Raw genomic sequence first — 13,797 nt, forward strand, 5'->3', positions numbered from 1 at the left:
GGCAAGAAGGGGCTGGAAAGAAGTATTCCAAGTCATGGAAGACAAGGACCTACATCCCAGATTACTTTATCCAGCAAAACTATCATTTAGAATGGAAGGGCAGATAAAGTGCTTCTCAGATAAGGTAAAGTTAAAGGAGTTCATCATCACCAAGCCCTTTTTTTATGAAATATTAGAGGGACTTATCTAAGAAAAGAAGATAAAGAAAAAGCATGTATAGTAAAATGACAGCAAACTCACAATTATTAACAACCACACCTAAAGCAAAACCAAAAAAAACTAAGCAAACAACTAGAACAGGAACAGAACCACATAAATGGAGATCACATGGAGGGTTAGCAACAGGGGGGTGGGAGGAGGAGAGAGGGGGAAAAGGTAAAGAGAATAAGTAGCATAGATTGTAGGTTGAAAATAGATAGGGGGAGGGTAAGAATAGTATGGGAAATGTAGAAGCTAAAGAACTTATAAGTATGACACATGGACATGACTAAAGGGGGGGATATGGGTGGGAGAGGGTGTACAGGGTGGAGGGGAGTGAAGGGGGGAAAATGGGACAACTGTAATAGCATAATCAATAAAATATATTAAAAAAGAAAAACACTTGAACAATTATTAAAATAAAATTAAAAAACAAAAACAAACAAAAAGATTCTCTCTTTATCTTTGAATTTTAATATTTTACAAAGGGGGCAGAAATGTAAAATGGAGTAAAAGTAGCCCATTCAACAAATGGTGTTGGGAGATATAGACAGCTACATGCAAAAAAATGAAACTCGATCACCAGCGTACACCATATGCAAAAATCAACTCAAGATAGATAAAAGACTTATATATAAGTCATAACACCATCAAAGTCCTAGAGGAGAACAGGCAGGAAAATTTCAGGTATTCCACACAGAAATATTTTCACTGATATGTCCCCTACAGCAAGTGACATAAAGGAAAAATAAACAAATGGGACTTCATCAAAATAAGAATGTTCTGCATGGCTAAAGAAAACATCAGCAAAATGAAAAGGAAACCAACTGTATGGGGAAATATATTTGGCTTGATACCCTGGGCAAGGGTTTAATCTCCAAAATATATAAAGAACTCACATGACTCCATTTCAGGAAGACAAAAAAACACAATTTAAAAATAGGCAAAACACTCGAACAGACAATTTTCCAAGCAGGACATACAGAGGGCTCAGGGACATATGAAAAGAAGCTCAGCATCACTAGGCATCAGAGAGCTGCAAATTAAAATCACAATGAAATACACTTCACACCAGCCAGAATGGCCATCATAAACAAAGCAACAGACAAGTGTTGGAGAGGTTGGGAGAAAAGGGAACCCTAGTGCACTGTTGGTGGGAATGCAGACTGGTGCAGCCACTATGAAAAACAGAATGGAATTTCCTCAGAAAACTAAAAATGGAACTGCCTTTTGACCCAGCAATTCCACTTCTGGGACTCTATCCTAGAAACCCTGAAACACCAATCCAAAAGAACCTATGCATCCCAATGTTCACAGCAGCACAACTTACAGTAGCTAAGTGCTAGAAGTAACCTAGGTGCTCATCAGTAAATGAATGGATCAAAAAACAATGGTACATTTACACAATGGACTTGTATGCAGCAGGAAGAAAGAAGGAGCTCCTACCCTTTGCAACAGCATGGATGGAACTGGAAAGCATGATGCTAAGTGAAATAAGCCAGGTGGTGAAAGAGAAATACCATATGATCTCACCTTTAACAGGAACCTAAACAACAAAACAAACAAACAAGCAAAATATAACCAAAGACACTGAAATAGAGAACAGGCTGCCAGTGACTAGAGGGGGCAGGGGAGGGAATTTCAGGGAAAAAGGGTAAGGGTTTACAGGAACAAGTATAAAGGACACTTGGAGAAAAACTATGATGGGGGGATGGAAATGGGAGGGAGATGGGGAGGGCTGGGGGGTGGGCTGGGATGGGAGTAAAATACAGAAAACTGTACTTGAACAAAATTAAAATTAAAAAAAGAAAAAGCATAGGCAGTAAAATCTCAAATATCTTTCTTAGTAATAGCTTTTTTTTTTTCAGATATATTTCCATGGGCAAGGGAAACAAAAGAAAAAAATAAAATAAGACTACAATAAACTACAAAGTTTTTGCACAACAGAGGGAACCATTAACAAAATGGAAATACAACCCACTAAATGTGAGAATATATTAATCAGTGATACATCTGATAAGGCTTTAATATCCAAAATTTTTAAACACCTTATACAACTCAACACCAAAACCCCCAAACAATCTAATTTTAAAAATTAACAAAGCACATTAATAGATACTGCTCAAAAAACCCCATACAGATACCCAATAGACATATTAAAAGATGCTATACATCATTAGTCATCAGAGAAACACAAATTAAAACCACAGGATATCACTTCATACATGTTAGATGGTTATCATCAATAAATCAACATACAACAAGTGTTGGTGAGGATGTGGAGAAAAGGGAACCATCATGCACTGTTGGTGGGAATGCTGACTGGTACAGCCACTGTGGAAAGCAGTATGGATTGTTTCAAAAAATTAAAAATGTAACTGCCTTATGACCTGGTGATTTCACTTCTGGGTATATATCTGAACAAAACCAAAAGGTAGTTCAAAAGAATGCTATATATGCACCCCTATGTTCATTACATCATCATTTACAATAGCCAAGGTATGGAACAGTGCAGGTGCCCATCAATAGATGCATAGATAAAAAAGTAGTGGTATTTATATACAATGTAATATTACTTGGCCATAAAAAAGAATGAAATTGTACCACTGTGACAGCAGGGATAGACCTAGAGGGTATTATACTAAATGAAATAAGTCAGTCATAGAAGGGCAAATATCATATAATTTCAGTTATATGTGGAATCTAAAGAACAATATAAATGAATACACAACAGATTCATAGATAGAGAATAGACTGATGGTTGCCTGAAGGGTCAGGATTGGGTACTGGGTAAAAAAGTGGAGAGATTGAATAGTACAGATTGTTAGTTACAAAATAGTCATGGGGATGTAAAGTACAACATAGGGAATATAGTCAATTATATTGTAATAACTAAATACGATGCCAGTTGGATACTGGAAATTACAGAGGGAACACTTTGTAAAGTATATAATTGTTTAACCACTATACTGTATACCTGAAACTATTACAAAATAATATTGAATGTAAATTGTAGGACATGTCAACTCCCTACATTCTCAGTGACAGTAATGGAATTTATCTATAACGTTTGTCTGCTGCTGGTAATGGTTGTTATCTTCCCTACACAAAAAGCAAGCCAACACCCCTAGAAGCAATATCACAACCATGCATTTCTTTAAGTCTCTGCCGGCCTTGCTCCTATAACAGAGGGGTGAAGATAGAGATGTACACACACTCCTGGCTACAGCTGCAGCTACCTCAGACTATGGCCTCCTACTGAAGGTCAGGCTCTGCCTTCCAACCTCCACCCTGGGTACCCCACAATATTTGAGAACTCTTGCATCCCATGTCCTGGGGAGCAGCACCATCTTCTTAAGCCTGGAAGTGGCTTCTCCTCCCCACTGAGGCTTCTCCCTCTGATGTTCAGACCCTGAGGCTAGAATGGCAGGACTGACCCCACAACCATTCACTTAAGGTACTTAGCTTACTGCACATCAAACCCATTTTATGGACATGAAACCTGAGCCCCAGGGGGTTGTAGGACCTGAAAAAGATCACACAGCAATTCAAGAGGCAGGGTTTGAACTCAATAACAAACTGGAAAATTTCTCAACATCTGGAACAGCCGCTGTTGCAATCTACTGTGTGGCCTCAAGCAAGTCTCCTGAGTCCATTCTCTACTCCTGTACACTGCTCTGTAGCATCCCAGAGAAGAGAATGTTTAACAATGGCTGTTTCTCTCTCCCACCCCTAGAACTGGGGAAATTACCTCAAAAGTCAGTCTGTGAGTCTTAAGGTGAGTAGTTTCCTTTTGGAGTCAAAATGTGGTCAGCTCATCCACTGGTGACTCTCAGGGCTCTGCAGTGCAAGTCTCAATATCTGCTTCCGCACCCCCAGCCCGCCCGTCCCCACACTCTCTTGAGTGTAGTCTCTCTGTGGAAACTGTATGCTTATAAAAAGCATTTATTTGCTTAGGGAGTGAGGAGGAGGAGCCTAGATAAGGAACCAGCAATGCAGCTGCAGGCCAAGCAAGGGGAGTGAGCCACACGTTCCATGTTGGCAGAACACCCAGAACACCAGGGACTTTTAGAAAATCCATATATCTAATCTATTTTTTTTTCAAATCCTCACATGAAAACATTTTTTCATTACTTCTTTGCAGAGAGAGGAAGGGAGAAACATCGATGTGAGGGAGGCATTGAATGGTTTTCTCCCATAGGCACCCAGACCCAGGATCTCATGTGCCTGGACCCGGCAGGAAACCTGCAACCTGAGCATGCCCCCTGACCCACAGTTGAACTGCAACCCTTTAGCTATGTAACCACTCTCCAGCCAACCAAGCCACACATTCCAGGGCTAATCTAATTTTTAATATACACACACCTTGCCTTGCTAGAAAGCTAAATCTCCCTCAATGCCCCCCACCTGTCTTTTTAGTTTACAAACTACTTTCACATGTGAATAGCAGCTAGGTATGAGTATGATTACATTTCCATTTTAAAGATGAGGGAACTATGGTTCCACAGAGGTTAATGGATAAACCGAAGAACCATATCCCTAGAAATATATGGCAGAGCCTGATCTAGAACCATATTACCAACCTCCAAGACCAACGGTCTTTCTAGATCCAAGTCCCTCTCAGTGCAGAGCAACTCCCCTATAAGATGACTTCAGAACCTGAGAAGCCACATTGAGTAGGAGGGAGGCCAGGCCTGTCATCTCATAGCAGCCTCTCATCTCCCACTCATGACCCCTGACAGAAGAACCAAGGCTTGTGGTTACATCTCAGCAGCCTTTGAGTTCACAAGGTGGCCCTCGTCCAGCCACAGCAGTGTTCCTCTGGATGCAGTCCATTACAGATGGGCCAGTTCCACCAGCCTGACCCAGACCCGCAAAGGCCACTGGACTGAGAAGCCTCAGTGGGTCTCCCAGCAGCACCTGGAAAACCTCCCTGTTTGTGAGCTGTAGGCTGCTGAACCCTCCCCTCCTTTTCCAAGGCAGTGAGTGCTGTCTTTATATGGGGATCTTTCAATTCAGCTTGCACAGGGTCATAACCATCCCATCAGTCATGCCAACTATATTCCATTTTAAACCTGGAGAAGGCACAGCCACATCGTTGCAGCCAGTGAGCCCTGAGGTGTCTTCACAGGCAGCATGACTTTACTCAGCATGTTGTTTCCCACTCAGCTTTGAGGGCCTATGCCACAGTGTTCTGTGAGTAAACAAAGGAGAGCTCTGCTCCTCCATGGACCCATTTTTCTTTTTCTTTTTAAATTTTTTTGTTATTCAGTTACAGTTGTTCTGCCTTTCCCCCCATATTCTCTTCTGCCATGTCCCCATGCAACAGTAAATCATCCCCCCCATTGTCAGTGCCTATGAATCCTCTATTTGAGTTCCTTGGCTTATCCCTTCCCTTTCTCTCCCCTGTTATCCCCCTCCTCCCTCCCCTCAGCTCACTGTCAGTTTGTTCTTTATTTCCAAGTCTCTGGTTCTATTTTGCTCATTTTGTTTTGTTGATTATGTTCTACTTATAGGTGAGATCATATGGTATTTGTCTTTTGTTGTTTGGCTTACTTCACTTAGCATAATGTTCTTCATTTCCAACCATTCTGTCATGAAGTGTAGGAGTCCCTTTCTTTTTTCTGCTGCATAGTATTCCACTGTGTAAATGTACCACAGTTTTTTGATCCACTCATTTACTGATGGGCACTTAGGCTGTTCTCAGCATTTGGCTATCATAAATAATGCTGCTATGAACACTGGGGTGTACAGTTTCTTTTGAACTGGTGATTCAGGATTCTTAGGGTATAATTCCAGCAGTGGGACTGCTAGATTAAAAGGCAGTTCCATCTTTATTTTTTTGAGGAAATTCCATACTGTTTTCTACAGTGGCTACACCAGTCTGCATTCCCACCAACAGTGTTCTAGGGTTCTCTTTTCTCCACAACCTCGCCAGCACTTGTTGTTTGTTTATTTGTTAATGACTGCCACTCTGACTGGTGTGAAGTGGTATCTCATATCTTAAAAACAGATACATGGATCAATGGAACAGAATAGAGAGCCCAGAAATAAACCCGTGTTTCTATGGTTAGTTAATATTTGACAAAGTGGGTAGGAGCACAAAATGGAGTAGAAATAGCCTCTTCAGTAGAGGATTCTGGGAGGTCTGAACAGGTACTTGCAAAAAACTATGCAACTAGACCCCCAACCTACAGCATACACCAAAATAAACTCAAGATGGATAAAAGACCTAAATATAAATTGTGACACCATAAAAGTTCTGAAAGACTATACTTTCAGGGATCATTTTTATAGTTTGTTACCATAAAATTCCTGGAGGAAAACATAGCCAGACAACTGTAATTGAACAACTATAATGAATAATAAAAAATTTAAAAAGACATGAAAAAATATCTGAAAAAATCACCTAACATTACACCGAAAGGAAATAAAAAAAGAATAACAAACAAGGCCCCAAATGAGTAAAAAGAAAGAAATAATAAAGAACAGAGTGAAAAGAAACAAAGTGAAGTCTAAAAAATATAAAAGATCAATGAAACCAAGGGCTGGTTCTTTGAAAGCAAACAAAATTGATAAACTTTTAACCAGACTCATCAAGAAAAAGAGAGGACCCCACCAGATAAAATCAGATCTGAGAGAGAAGTGATGATTGACAGCACAGAAATACAAAGGGGTTTAAGAAATACTATGGCTCTGAAATGTCCGGCCAAGATGGAGGCATAGGTAGACTAAACTGTGCCTCCTTGCACAACCAAAATAAGGACAACAAAAATTTAGAAACAAAATAACAACCAGAACTGACAGAAAATCAAACTGTATGGAAGTCCAACAACTAAGGAGTTAAAGTAGACACATTCATCCAGACTGGTAGGAGGGGCGGAGTCAGGCAGCAGTGCAGAGAAGGGTCAGGCAAAATAAAAGCAGTGGCTGGAGGACCCCAGATGCTCAAAGCAGCAGCTGGCAGACCCAGCCAGGCGGTGGATTATGGAGGGGCTCGGCGCACAAGGGGGCTGGTGGAACAGGGCAGTTACACATTTGCGTGCAGATAAACCAGACGAAACTGGGGAATGAGACAGGCCATGAAACCCAGGGCCGTAGCACAAGGAAATAAGGCCTCAACAAAAAAAAAAAAAACCCAAACAACTGAAAACACCTGTGAGGGTTTAGGTGCTGGGAGAAACTCCCAGCCTCAGAGGAGCGTTCATTGGAGAGACCCACAGGGGCCCAATATGTACACAAACCAACCCACACGGAAATCAGAACCAGAAGGGCCCACTTCGCTTGGGGGAAGCAGGGGAAGTGACTGAAATCTGGCAGAATGGATCAAGTGCTATTGTTCCCTCTCAGACCCCTGCCCCACATACAGCATCACAACACAGCAACTGGGTTGCCCTGCCCGGGTGAACACCTAAGGCTCTGCCCCTCACTATGTAACAGGTGAGTCAAGACAAAAAAAAATGGCCCAAATGAAAGAACAGATCAAAGCTCTAGAACAAAATACAACTAAGTGACAAAGAGATAGCCAACCTATCAGATGCACAGTTCAAAACACTGGTAATCAGGATGGCCAGAGAATTGATTGAATTTGGTGGCAAATTAGATGAAAACATGAAGGCTACACTAAGTGAAATAAAGGAAAATGCACAGGGAATTAATAGTCATGGGAAGGAAACTGGGATTCACATCAATGGAGTGGACCAGAAGGAAGAAAGAAACAATCAAATAGAAAAGAATAAAGAAATAGTAATTTAAAAAAAAAACCCAGTGAGATGCTTAGGAACCTCCAGGACATCTTTAAACATTCCAACATCCGAATTATAGGGGCACCAGAAGGGGAAGAGGAAGACCAACAAGTGGAAAATTTATTTGAACAAATAATAAAGGAGAACTTCCCCAATCTGGCAAAAGAAATAGACTTTCAGGAAGTCCAGGAAGCTCAGAGAGTCCCAAAGAAGTTGGACCCAAGGAGCAACATACCAAGGCACATCATAATTACATTACTCAAGATGAAAGATAAGGAGAGAATCCTAGAAGCAGCAAGAGATAAGGAGACAGTTATCTACACAGGAGTTCCCATCAGACTGTCAGCTGATTTCTCAAAAGAGACCTTACAGGCAAAAAGGGGCTGGAAAGAAGTATTCCAAGTCATGAAAGACAAGGACCTACATCCCAGATTGCTCTATCCAGCAAAGCTTTCATTTAGAATGGAAGGGCAGATAAAGTGCTTCTCAGATAAGGTCAAGTTAAAGGAATTCATCATCACCAAACCTTTATATGAAATATTAAAGGGACTTATCTAAGAAAAAATGAGATAAAAAAACATGTACAGTAAAATGACAGCAAATTCGCAATTATTAACAATCACACCTAAAACAAAAACAAAGTAAGCAAACAACTAGAACAGGAACAGAACCACAGAAATGGAGATCACATGAAGGGTTAGCAACAGGGGAGTGGGAGGAGGGAAAGGGGAAAAGGTACAGAGAATAAGTAGCATGGATGGTATGTAGAAAATAGACAGGGGAGGTAAGAATAGTGTGGGAAAAGTAGAAGCTAAAGAACTTATAAGTATGACACACGGACATGACCTAAGGTGGGGACTGTGGGTGGGAGTGAGTGGGCATGGTGGAGGGGAGTGAAGGGGGGAAAATGGGACAACTGTAATAGCATAATCAATAAAATATATTTTTTAAAAGGGAAAATACTATGGCCCTGACTCATGGGGCTCGGTGGATTGTGCACTGGACTGGGAACCAAAGGCTTGCTGGTTTGATTTCCAGTCAGGGCACATACCTGGGTTTCGGGCCAGGCCACCAATAGGGGACACTTGAGAGGCAACCACACATTGATGTTCTCTCCCTTTCTTTTTCCCTCCTTTTCCCTCTCAAAAATAAATAAATAAAATCTTTAAAAAAAGAAAATACTATGAACAGTTATATGCCAACAAATTGGACAATCTGGAAGAAATGGATAACTTCCTAGAAACATACAATCTGGCAACTCTAAATGAAGAAGCAACAGACCAGGAGCCTTCAGGAGTGAGATGGCGAGTTCCTGGAAGCTAAGTGTCCTCCGTGGTGCCCAGGGAGGATGAGCTCTCTTTTTCTGAACTCCAGTGGTCAGATCTTCTCAAATTTCAGCACATCCTCAGGACCAACCTTCCCCAGGATGATGTGGCACACAACACATTCACCTATCACTGAGCTGCCATTCTGGTTCCAAGGCTGCATCTCTCCACTGGACAGGTGAGAGGCTTATCAGTGTTCTGCTCCTGGGCCTGCTTCTAGCTATTTTTTTTTTTTTTGAGCCTTTCCTCTCTGATGGACTACTTTCTAGCTGCAGTTCTTACTCTCCATAGTCCAAGTTATTACTATGTTCAAGGGGATACATTGCAGAAAGCTGCCAAGGCAGGCCTTTGGCACTCTTAGCTTTTGCCTTTGCTGGGCTTTGTTATTTCAGCTATCATGATGTGGGCATCTGCAAAGCTGTTGCAATGCTGTGGAAGCTCTGACCTTTTTGACTTAATATTTTAAAAATTGATTGTACCTCTCTCTGCCTCTGTTCTGTCATGCCATTCAAATCATAATAAGGAGAAAATAACGGATAAGTCCATTGGTGAGATATACCTCTTCTCCTAATCACCTGGTTAATTTTAGAATTTAATTTTCATTTTTAAATTATATTTTATTAATTATGCTATTACAGTTGTCCAAATTTCCCCCCTTGGTGCCCCTCCATCTAGCACCCCCCACTCCCTCAGGAAATCCCCATACCATTGTTGATGTCCATGGCTAATGTTATAAGTTCTTTGGCTACTCCATTTCCTACACAGTACTTCACATCCCCATAGCTATTCTGTACCCACTTATTTGTACTTCTTAATACCCTCATCTGTTTACCTATTCCCTCAATCCCCTCATATCTGGCAAACATTAAAACACTCTTTATATCCATGATTCTGTGTCTGTTCTCCTATTTTCTTAGTTTGTTTTTGAAATTCAGTTGTTGATATATATGTATTTATTGCCATTTTATTATTCATTGTTTTAATCTTTTTCTTAAATAAGTCCCTTTAACATTTTATATAATAATGGTTGGGTGATAACAAACTTCTCTAGATTTTTCTTGTTTGAGAAACTCTTTACCTGTCCTGCAATTCTAAATGATAGCTTCACTTGGTAGAGCAATTTTGGCTGTAGGCCCCTGCTTTTCATGATTTTGAGTATTTCTTGCCAATCCCTTTTAGCATGAAAGTTTCTTTTTAACTAATTTTATTTTTTTAAAGATTTTATTTATTTTTAGAGAGGGAAGGGAGAGAGACAGAGAGAGAGAGAGAGAGAGAGAGAGAGAGAGAGAGAGAGAGAAACATCAATGTGGGGTTGCTGGGGGTTATGGCCTGCAACCCAGGAATGTACCCTGGCTGGGAATCGAACCTGGGACACTTTAGTTCCCAGCCCGCGCTCAATCCACTGAGCTACGCCAGCCAGGGCGAAAGTTTCTTTTGATAAATCAGCTGCCAGTCTTATGGGAACTCCTCTAGGAGTAGGAGCTAGTAGGTAATGAACTGCTTCCCTCTTAGCACTTTTAAGATTCTATCTTTATGTTTAACCATGAGCATTTTAATTATGATGTGCCTTGCAGTGGGCCTCTTTGCATCCATCATGTTTGGGACTCTCTGTGCTTTCTGGACTTGCTTGTCTATTTTCTTCACTGAATTAGGGAAATTTTCTTTTATTATTATTTTAAATAGATTTCCAATTTCTCACTCTTTCTTCTCTCCTTTGGTGCCCCTATGATGAGAATGTTGGAACGCTTGAAGTTGTCCCAGAGGCCCCTTACACTATCCTCATGTTTTTGCATTATTTTTATTCTTATTGTTCTGGTTGGTTGTTTTTTGTTTCCTTATGTTCTAAATCATTGATTTGATTCTTGGCTTCATTCACTGTACTGTTGTTTCTCTGTAAATTGTTCTTTATTTTAATCTATGTGTCCTTCACTTGTGACTGGCTCTTTTTTATGCTGTTGAGGTCCTCACTAAATTCCTTGAGCATCCTTTAACCAGTGTTTTGAATTCTGCATCTGATAAATTTCTTATCTCCATTTTGTTTAGTTCTTTTCCTGGAGTTTCAATCTCTTTTTTCATTTGGGTCCTGTTTCTTTGTCTCCTCAGTTTGGCAGCCTCCCTGTGTTTGTTTCTATGTATTAGGTAGAGCTGCTATGACTCCTTGTTTTGGTAGCATGGCCTAATGTAGTAAGTGTCCTGTAAGATCCAATGGCACAGGCTCTCCTATCACCCAAGCTGGATACTCAAGTTGTGCTCTTCATGTGGGCTAAGTACACCCTTCTCTTGTAGTTGAGTCTTGATTGCTATTGTTAGGTCATTAGGAGGGATTTACCCAGGCCAGTCAGCTGGAAGGACTGGTTCTGACTGCCGATTACCAACCTTGACCCTCTGTGGAGGATCAGCTGTGCAGGGCAGGGTGGTGGTTCTCTGATGTGATATATAGCTGTCCACTAGGTATGCAGACTCTGGGGTTATCCAGGTGGTACAGGCCAAGGTCAGCCTTCACCTGTGTTTTGCCCAGGGCTACCTTGCGTGAACTATAAAGCAATTTGCAGATGGCTGCTACTTTGTTGGGCTTGTAGGTTCCCAGCTAAAGCCAAGCTATAAACCTAGGCTGGCAGCTGCTAGTGCCAGGTTGGGCCCACTTAGCAAGAGGAATAAGAGGAATAAGGGCTGGGGTTTCACTGAGACCAGCTGTTGCTTGTTTGATAGAATTTAGGAAGTTGAGAAGCATGAGCCAAGACCAGCCATTCATATGGAAAAAAAGACTTTTAACAATGGGTAGGTCCATAAGTTGGGTGCGACAGAGCCTTAGGAGATGTCTGGGGTGGGGAAAACAGTGTTAGCCAGATCGATGGTGTCTCAGATATAGCACCCACCTGCATCTCTGTGGCTCTGTGGGGTGAGGGTTCAGAAAAGGGACAATGGGATCTGCCATCCTTTTTGTCTGGGAGGAAGCTGTCCTCCAGCTCTCTCCCTGATGTCAGACACTTCAGTTCCTCCCTATATGCCACCTGCACCTTTCAAGCTACTACCCTGGTGCTGGAACTCAGAAGTGAGTCAGAGTAAATCTGTGTGTGGCTTCTTTAAGAGGAACTGGCTGGGACTCCAGAAATTTATTCCACTGACTGAATCCCCATTGGTCTCTGCAGCCAGAAATTATGGGGACTTATTTTCCTGGCACTGGGGATCCTGGTGTGGGGCTGGGACTCCTCACTCCTGAGACATCTTTTCTGAATTTTTATCCACCACATGTGGATGTGGGACCAGCCTGTTCCACATCACCCCTCATACCAGTCTGGATGGATGTAGTTTCTTTAATTCTGTTGTCACTGGACTTTCATTAAACTTGATTCCTGCAGTTTTCAGTGATGATCGTTGTAAAGTTTAGTTGTAATTTTGATGTGGTTATGTGAGGAGGCAAGTCTTATTTATTTCACTTTCATCTTGACTAGAAGTCAAAACTGCTTTTCCAATGTTATGAAAAAGCAAATGTTTTTCTCTCTCTTTCATCTATTATGCCAGACATATCATCAATTATTAAATAAACTCTATCTTTACCTTTTTAAAAAAGATTTTATTTATTTATTTTTAGAGAGGGAATGGAGGGAGAAAGAGAGAGAGAGAAAAACATCAATGTGCGGTTTCTGGGGGTCATGGCCTGCAACCCAGGCACGTACCCTGACTGGGAATCGAACCTGTGACACTTTGGTTCGCAGTCTGCACTCAATCCACTGAGCTACACCAGCCAGGGCTATCTTTACCTTTAAAAGAGAAAAAAAGAAGAAAAAGACACACAGCCTAATGGAACAAATAAAAGCTCATAAATAAACCCATGTATATATGGGTGACTAATTTATGACAAAGCCCAGAATTTGCAATGGAGAAAGGAAAGTCACTTAAAAAAATCAGTTTTGGGAAAACTGGACAACCATATGCAAAAGAAGGAACCTAGACTGCAATTTCATGCCATACACAAAAATTAGCTCAAAATGTACTAAAGGTTTGAATTAGCAGACCTGAAAAAAAATCAAATACCTCAAAGAAAACAGAGACACTAAGCTTCTGAACATTGGTCTCAGGGGTATTTTTGTGAGTTTTACTCCAAGGTAAGGGAAACAAAAGAAAAAATAAACAAATTGGTCTGTATCAAACCAAAAACCTTCCGCACTGCAAAAAAACCTCATCAATAAAATGAAAGGCAACTAACCTAATGAGAGAAGATATTGGGTTGGCTGAAAGTCTGTTTATTGTTTTTGTAAAGTAAAAGACACATGATTTATTTTCCCCAATAACTTTATTTATTGGGATATTTTGAGTATGTTGGCTCTCTCCTGAGTGGTATAACATTGACTATTCTCAATAAATATCTCAATTTGATCACTATCAATTTCAGCTGGTCTACCCAATCTTGGAGCATTGTCCAGCTGAAATCTCCAGCATAAAACTTTGAAAACCACTATTGACATGTTCGATCAGTCATAGCACATTTTCTATACACTGCACAATTTTTTTGCATTTCAGTTGCATAT

The 13,797-nt window shown here is 40.9% G+C and overlaps 1 pseudogene; it reads left to right on the plus strand.

Moving 5' to 3' along the window:
• Positions 1-9,229: 9,229 nt before the first annotated feature.
• On the plus strand, positions 9,230-9,830 carry LOC114489227 (annotated as a pseudogene).
• The last annotated feature ends 3,967 nt before the right edge of the window (positions 9,831-13,797 follow it).

This window comes from Phyllostomus discolor, chromosome 14 (assembly GCF_004126475.2).
Source record: "Phyllostomus discolor isolate MPI-MPIP mPhyDis1 chromosome 14, mPhyDis1.pri.v3, whole genome shotgun sequence".
Classification (NCBI taxonomy): Eukaryota; Metazoa; Chordata; class Mammalia; order Chiroptera; family Phyllostomidae; genus Phyllostomus; species Phyllostomus discolor.